We start from the raw sequence: 8,896 nt of genomic DNA, 5'->3' as shown, positions 1-8,896 counted from the left end.
CGTTTCTGTTATCTAAATGTGTTCTGTTGTCCATAGGGTTTTCAGAGGCCTGCTATTCCAGAAGTGGATGGCCAATCCTTCTTCCTAGTCTGTCTCAATGTGAATGTTCAGGTTTAGAAAAGTATCAGACAGACCAGCACTTAGGGGCACTAATTTTTTAAAAATACTACATAACTTGGGTGTGATTGGAGAGCTTTGTGCTAAGTGAACTAACTCAGTCTCAAAAGGGCAAATATAGCATAAGACCATTATTGTAAAAATAAAAGGAAAACCTGTGTTGGGGTTCAAGGGGGGAAGGAGTGAGAACAGAAGAGTGAGGTTCAGTAGTTGGGAAATCACAGTTTCACACAATTAGGTGGGTGGAGGGAAGCAGTAAAGGAAATGGGAAAGATCTGGCAGGGAACAGAAAGAAGTGGTAATGGTGAGCTTAGTCCAATGGTGATTAATTTTATAAAAGACAATGTATGGAAATGACTGTGAATGAAGAAAGTGTGAAATACACATTCACAAAGAACCCATTATGTACATGAATGAAACACAGCATATACGAATATCAATAAAAAGTAAAAAAAAAAGTATTGCTTGTTTTAGTAATATTAAATTTTAAGATACAGATTATTTTTTTAAATGTAAAAGCTGCAAGAAAAGTAGGAAGAAACATTTATATAAATTGAAATCAATATTACAGAACAAAATTTGTATAGATTATTGAATGAAAAATCAATGTACTCTGTAAATCTTCATTCAAATTAGAATAAAATAGTTAAATGAATAAAACAATCAGGGCGATAAAAATATCAGACAGCTATCAATTTGCATCTATTGACTGAAAAGAGTTGATTTTATGACTTCAGACTTCTCAAACAGTTTTTTTGCACACAGCCTCCCCAGGATCTCAAGTGCAAATAAATGTTTGATTCTCCAGTGTTCTTTGACAGTGCTGTCTAGCTGTCCTAACACGGGCCTAATGTCTGCAACCTTGATGTATCTGCTTACTGATGACTTGTATATGGATGGGAACATAGATAACTTCTAAAATCACCTTTGTCTAAGATTTTATTGCTCCAATGACATCTTTATGCTATATTTGAGTGTGTTCCAGCTAAATGGGCATTAAGTGGATTTTAATGGATTAGTCTTGATGCCAGTAGGATACTCTTGGTTGTTCAAATAATTAGACCAACAGGGAACTGAACGGAACACAGAAGTTATTGAGTAGAATATTTCTTTGGATCCTTAAAAAGAAAAGTAAGAAATACAGTATAAAAAGTTAATTTTACTCTATCCACCTATAATAATTCAATTTTTACAGAAGATTTTAGTGTTTATATGTCTATCTGTGTTTCATTGACTCTGCAAAGGCATTTGACTGTGTGGATCACAATAATTGTGGCTAACCTTGAGGAAAATAGGAATCTCAGAGCACTTGATCATGCTTATGCAAAACCTATACTTGGATCAAGAAGCAGTCCTCAGAACAGAGCAAGGAAACACTGCATGGTTCTAAATAAGGAAAGGAGTGCATCAAGGATGCCTCCTGTCCCCATACCTTTTCAATCTGTATGCAGAACAGATCATTCGGGAGGAGGGGCTTTATGAGGAGGATTGTGGCATCAAGATTGGAGGAAGACTCATTAAAAACCTTTGATATGCAGATGACACAACCTTGCTTGCTAAAACTAAAGAAGACCTGAAGAATTTGCTGCAAAAGATCAAGGACTGTAGTCTTCAATATGGATTGAAGCTTAACATCATGAAGACAAAGTTTCTCACCACTGGACCAATTGACAGCAGCATAATAGATGGAGAAGAGATTGAGATTTTTAGCAATTACAGCTTGCTCAGATCCAAAATCAACACTCTTAACACTAGCAGTACAGAAACCAAAAGATTAATTGCTGTCATGGACCTCTTCAGAGTGCTGAAGAGCAACAACAATGTTAGTAGACATACAAAGGTGCACCTAATCCAGACCATGGTCTTCTCAATTACTTGTTATGCTTCAGAGAGTTGGACAGTGACTCAAGATGACAGAACAGATGCCTTCAAGTTGTGGTGCTGGAGAAGAGTCTCAATCATACCATGGACTGCCAAGAAAACAAATAGGTCTGATTTGGAGAGGGTGAAACCAAGTCTCTCCTTGGAGGCCAGGATTTTGAAACTCCACCTCACTTACTTTGGGGGCACATAGTTAGAAAAGATCAATCTTTGAAGAAGGACATCATGCTCAGAAAGGTGACGGACAGCACAGAAGAAGACCCCAGATGAGATGGATTGATACAGTGACTAGGGAAATGGGGGTTGTTGTATCAGAATTAGTTAGACTGGCTCTGGACAAAGAAGGGTTCAGAGCTGCTGTACATGGAGTTGCTATGCATCACAGGTGACTCAATCAATAATGTTCTATGACAGATTTGGAAGCAGTAGTGTCATCCACTTTCTAAGCAACATGCCTCCTGAAACTCTATGAACTTTGATAAGTGTCGATAGTTGTAGAGGAGCTTCAGGCTTTTTGTACATTGGGTCACTATGAGTCGTGCTCAACTTAAAGGCAATCTACAACATATGAGTATATAAACATAATCTGGAAATTCAAATAACTTTTGATCATTTATTGGCCATTGTGAACTCAAATCAATCATTGCTATGTTGATTTGTTAAAATTTCTGACTTGTCATTTAGTTAGGACAAATATTCATCCTAAATAGTCCTTTCTTGTGGCTAAGGAAGGGAGATCAGTGACATGAGCAAGGTGCATTAAAGAGCTGGCAGTGATGTTGAGCAGAGCTGGTACCCTAAGGGGGCGGAGGGACCCAGGATTTCTGTTCTCTCTTGTCATGCCTTGTATCAGATTCTCTTATCTAATTCACTAAATGGTAGATCTATACCATGTGTAGCGCATCAGATCCAAAGTGTCCTCTGTGGACCTTCAGAACTTCCTGAGACCTTTGAGGGATTCACACTCCCAAACTATTTTCATAATAATACTAAGATTGCTTTTAAGGGAGGGAGCTCTGATGGCCTAATGGTAAGGAATTGTGCTGTCAACTCAAAGGCATGTGGTTTGAATCCACTAGCTGGAATCAGTCAATTCCTGTGTGATTTATTGCTTCTAACAACCCACTGGAGGATCAGCTATGGGTTTGTCCTTACTCAACAGTACACAGCAACAATAAAAACAAAGCTATAACATATTCCACAGTATAGATATTTGCACTGATTTTAAAAATAAAACAAAACAATGGTGAGCAAAGTTTATTATAACAAAAATTAAGATAATAACTACAAACTGTATAAGAAAGGAAAAGCAAACAGAAAGTTAGCATTTAATATTCTTGATACACGATTAATTTATTAACTCTCCATCTAGGAGTCCATATCTTTTTAATAGTCTGCATCAAGAAACGGCAGGTATGCCTAAAGCCCCTGCTACCTAAATTCATGACTCCCTCAGTGAAATGTGGCAGGTGAAAAAGTTGTGACAAGTGTGGCTAGACTAATGTGTTTTAGTTTGGGATTCCACATGGTAAGTAACCTGTAAGAAGCTACTACTGGCTGGCGTGCTGTAAAACATCAAGGATGGCTTGTCGTGGCCGGAGGCCGGAGCACGGCGGACCCCCGGAGCTGTTTTACGACGAGAATGAAGCCCAGAAATACGTTCGCAACTCTCGGATGATTGATATCCAGACCAAGATGACTGAGCAGGCATTGGAGCTGCTTTGTCTGCCTGAGGATCAGCCGTGTTACCTGCTGGATATTGGGTGCGGCTCTGGGCTGAGCGGGGATTAATTATCTCTCAAATGAAGGCCACTATTGGGTGGGCATTGACATCAGCTCTGCCATGTTGGATGCAGCATTAGACCGAGAAACGGAGGGCGACCTGCTTCTCGGGGACATGGGTCAAGGCATCCCCTTCAGACCAGGTTCTTTTTATGGTTGTTATCAGCATTTCGGCCGTGCAGTGGCTCTGTAATGCCAACAAGAGGTCCGACAACCCTGCCAAGCGCCTGTATTGCTTTTTCTCCTCTCTCTATTCGGCTGTGACTCAGGGTGCCCGCGCTGTTCTGCCGCTTTACCAGGAGAATTCAGAGCAGCTGGAGCTCATCACCACCCAGGCCACGAAAGCAGGCTTCACGGGAGGCGTGGTTGTGGACTACCCCAACAGCGCCAAAGCAAAGAAGTTTTACCTCTGTCTGTTTTCTGGGTCTTCCGGCTGTCTGCCAAAGGGGCTGAGTAGAGCCAGGGGCAAGGAGTCTGTGTTCACTAATGAGAGGGTCCCTCACAGGACTGCGAGGCGAGGGCTGGTGAGGAAGAGTCTAGCCTGGGTGCTTGCAGACGGCAGAGGAAGGATGTCAGACCTGACACTCCGTACACAGGCCACAAACGGAAGCCCCGGTTTTTGAGCAGTAGCTGGGTCCTAGGGACAGCTCCGACATGCAGGAGGGACGTCGCCAGCCAGCCAGGCGTCTGCCTCTGCCGAGTTTTCTCTACTCAAGTGCCTGCTTCATCACCTGACAGATATGGACAGTGTTCTGAAAAGATCAGAAGGTCAGCTGTTTGAATCCATAAATTGCCCCACAGAAGAAAGATGGGCTGACCCTTGTCAAGGTTTACAGCCTTAGGGCACCATGGTCTAGAGCCCATCAGCAGGCCGTGGGGGCATAGGGAAGTTCTAGAAGTTGGTTTTTGCTCTGTTTTTCGGGGGGGGGGTGTGTATGTGTATAAAAGCTCTAAGAACATCTTATTTTAAGAGCAATAAACCACTTTATTTGGGGGGGGGAACAAAGAAGCTACTACTGATGAAATATGCCCATGGTTATCCCACTCACTCACTCACCTGTTGCCTTCAAGTCTAAACTGACTCATAGTTCACCCTCCACCAGGCTTGAAATTGTATACAAGAAGCATGCTTATCTGTCTTCTGTAGATTCCAGCTGCCATGTTAATATTGCATGCTCATCTGTCTTCTGTAGATTCCAACTGCCATGTTAATATTGCAACTCTGTATAAACTTACACCACCAGGGCTCCCTATTTATCATCTGACTGGGCTGTTAAAATCTTCCCAGACTTATAGCACCTGAAAACTTGCTGGAGGGTTGACCACAATGAGGTTTTCCCAACAGTATACTCTTATAAAACAAGATTTCCCCCTATATATTTCAACTAAAAGTTATAACAGATTGAATGCTGTAAACAAACATGAGAATCCAATTGCCCTCTATTAAACCAAATACTAGTTACAAAAGCATTAAAATATCATCATTAAAAAAATGAATATTCTACATGTTATTGTTTTACATTAAAGAGTGAGTTAATATTTTAAATGTTTCCATATTAGTTTCTAGTATGGAACAGGACTCACATAAACAAAACCACTTTTGGATCCTCAATGGATTTTATGAATATAAAGTTGTCATGAGATCCACATTTTGAAGAACCATTGGCATAGCAAGTACTTATTATCCGGAAAAATTCCAGCCCCCAATCCTCAGAACTAACATAATTAAATAACATACTTGGGGGGGGGTTATTGACATTTTAACAAGTTTTATTTTAAAAATAATCTCAACTTTGGTCGATGCAGTGCAGTAAGTCTTATTTGTTGAGGACTGGTGACTTGGCAGCTTCATATCTGGGAACAGACTGCAACCCCTAACTCCCAGCGCTGCCCAAGCTCTGCACCCCCCATCCCTGCCACAGCACCAAGTCCAGGGACACCACCCCACCACCATCCCACGCCCCTACACTTTTGGCACACCCTGGTGGCCTCGCCACAATGCTACACCCCCTGGCGGTGCTCCAGGGCCACTAGAGACTCCTTCACGCAACGCAACAACAGCCATGGAAAATATGATTCTGAGTCAGCACACAAAGGCACACCATGGAGACAGCCATCATCTGAAGCCACCAATCAAGCTGCTGTGGGACTCATCAGCCACAAGAAAGGCTGGTAGGATCCTAATTGGGTTTTCTTGGCCAACGCCTATTGTCTAGGAGAGTTCCCAAGGTTGAGCCCACTGGTGGGAATTTGGCTGAGCTCTCTCAGGGCATGCCAACTTCCCAGGAAAGAGTGGACCAGTGAAAATTTGACGGAACTTTTGTGGACACTGCAGACCAGCCAGAGGTCAGTGGGTTGGTGGAAATGTGACTTTCTCTTGTTGAGTCCCCTTGACCCAGGAGCCTTCCTGGGCAGGGGCCACGGTGCAAGGGCAACTGCGTGAGCACCACTGGACAGGGACCAGTGAATGAATACCACTGGGTGAGAGACGGACAGCTGCAATTTGAATATGGACCCCAGTTGTAAGCACACCGAGACAACTGAGGCCTGAGTGAGGTCCCCCAAGTGGTTGACCTGCACTTGTGATTGCCACAGCCACGTGCATGCCCTTCCCTATTTGGCTCCACACCTGTGTCTACACATCTGGTTAATCAACCTGCCTTTAATCCAGAGCACCTTGTCCTATCTTACCTACCAGAGGCTGCTCTCACAGTCTCTGAACTGATATTTCCCTGGAGTCAGACGTTCAGAGAAAAACACAAATGGGATACCTACCCAATGGATCTCTAGAGCATTATCTTCATCAAAAACATATCAATGACTCGAAGAAAGCAAGTTGTCCCACACGATACATAAGCACAAAGCAAGATATCCCCAAAGGGTGACACAGTATCAATGGATTTCCTAAAGCCAGAAAGTCTAATGGAACTTACTGACACAGAATTTGAAAGAAAAATGATTGAATATTTTCAATGGATGAAAGACAAACTTGAAGAATTACAGGAAACTACAAACAAAAAACAGGAGGAACTTAAAAAAAAGGGGGTCCAAAAAAATGTAGAGAAAACAAACGAGGCATTAGCAGCACTGGAAAAACAAGAAACCACTATCCAAAATATGAGGTCCAATGTTTCAGATGCTGTCAATATAATGGAGTGGCAAATGAACAGAGTTGAAGAGACAGAACAAAGAACAAATGAAATAGAAGACAAATTTGTCACCACAGATTTGCTAGAGCAAAAAACAGACTCAAAAAGGAAGGAAAAAGGAGAAAACCTAAGAATAATGTGAGACACCATCAAGAGAAATAACATGCACATCATTGGAATCCCAGAAAAGGAAGAAGCAAGTAAGGGCTCTGAAAAAGTTGTGGAAGAATTACTAGAGGAAAACTTTCCAGGCATAATGAAGAATGAGAGAATATATATACAAGAAGCTCAGCGAACACCATATAGACTAGACCCAAAAAGAAAAACATCAAGGCATATCATAGTTAAATTTGTCAGAACCAAAGATGAGGAGAGAATCCTGAAAGCAGCAAGGGAGAAACAAAGAGTAACCTATAAGGGAGAACAGATAAGATTAAGTACCGATTTCTCAAAAGAAACCATGCAAGCAAGAAGAGAGTGGAAGGACATATATCAAACACTCAAAGAACACAACTGTCAACCGAGAATACTGTACCCAGCAAAATTATCCATCAGATATGAAGGCAAGATCGAGATATTCTCAGAAAAGCAAAACCTAAGAGAGTTTGTAAAAAACAAGACCAGAATTGCAGGAAAGACTCAGAGATGTCCTTCTTACAGAGATACCAAAGAAAACATCATGAACAAAAGTAACTAGGAACAACAACAAAAAGAACTCAGCACACTGATAGCCATAAAACCTTGCCTCTCAATAATCACACTGAATGTAAATGGTTTAAATGCACCACTGAAGAGAAAAAGAGTAGCAGACTGGATAAAAAGTCAAAATCCTGCGGTTCAAATCCACCAGATGCTCTGCTAAAGAAAGAGGAACAATCGCCTCCTGTACCAGTCAGATCCAATTTAACAGTACACGCATGAAAAGAATAAATAAATAAATAAATAAAAATTTTTTAAAAGCCAAAATCCATCAATACGTTGTCTACAAGAGACACATTTGGAAAATGAAGATAAAGACAGACTAAAAACAAGAGTGTGGCGGACAAATATACCAAGCAAACAGCAACCAGAAAAAAACAGGAGTAGCGATATTAATCTCCGTTAAAGTAAATATCAATGTAAAAACCATCACATAGGACAAGGAAGGTCACTACATAATGCTGAGAGGGTCCATAGAACAAGAGGACATAACAATAATAAATATCCATGCACCAAATGAAAGACCTGCAAACTACATAAAACATTAACAAAACTGAAAAAGGAAATAGACAACACTACTATAATACTTGGAGACTTCAATTCACCCCTCTCAAGAAAAGATAGAACTACCAGAAAGAAACTCAACAAAGATACTGAAGAATTAAACAATACACTAAACCAACTTGACCTCATTGATATTTAAAGGCTAATGCACCCAAAAAAAAAACCAAACAGTATACCTTCTTCTCCAATGTACATGGAACATTCTCCAGAATAGATCACATTCTGGGACACAAGGTAAGCATCCATAAATTCAAAAACATAGAAATAATACAAAGCATCTTTTCAGACCATAATGCTACAAAATTAGAAATTAATAGGACGATAAAGGAGAAAAAAAAAACCCATGCATTTGGAAGCTGAAGAACTCCTTGCTTGAACACTACTGGGTACTAGAAGAAATAAATAATAAAATTAAAAAGTTTCTTGAAAGAAATGACAATGAAAACACCACTTACCAAAACCTCTGGGAAACAGCCACAGCAGTAATTAGAGGTCAATTTATAGCAATAAGCAAACTCATCAAAAGGCAAGAAAAATTAACCATTGATTCTCTAACTCAACATCTTCAGCAAATTGAAAAAGAGCAGCAAGAAAACCTGACACCCTCTAAAAAAACTGAAATTATAAAAATTAGAGCAGAAGTAAATGAAATAGAAAACAAAAAAACAATCAAAACTATCAACAAAACTAGGAGTTGATTCTTT

At 40.5% G+C, this 8,896-nt stretch overlaps 1 protein-coding gene and 1 pseudogene across 1 annotated transcript in view; both read left to right on the top strand.

Annotated features, from left to right (window-relative positions):
• PIEZO2 (piezo-type mechanosensitive ion channel component 2) overlaps positions 1-8,896 on the top strand; it is a 731,335-nt gene that overhangs the window by 426,389 nt on the left and 296,050 nt on the right. The window lies entirely within an intron of this gene.
• On the top strand, positions 3,580-4,561 carry LOC102865598 (annotated as a pseudogene).

Source organism: Elephantulus edwardii, unplaced genomic scaffold (assembly GCF_000299155.1).
Source record: "Elephantulus edwardii isolate Elephantulus edwardi_28Jun2011 unplaced genomic scaffold, EleEdw1.0 scaffold00196, whole genome shotgun sequence".
NCBI classification, from domain to species: Eukaryota; Metazoa; Chordata; class Mammalia; order Macroscelidea; family Macroscelididae; genus Elephantulus; species Elephantulus edwardii.
Note: the sequence above shows the minus strand (reverse complement) of the source record. Positions and strands in the feature narration are given on the sequence as shown.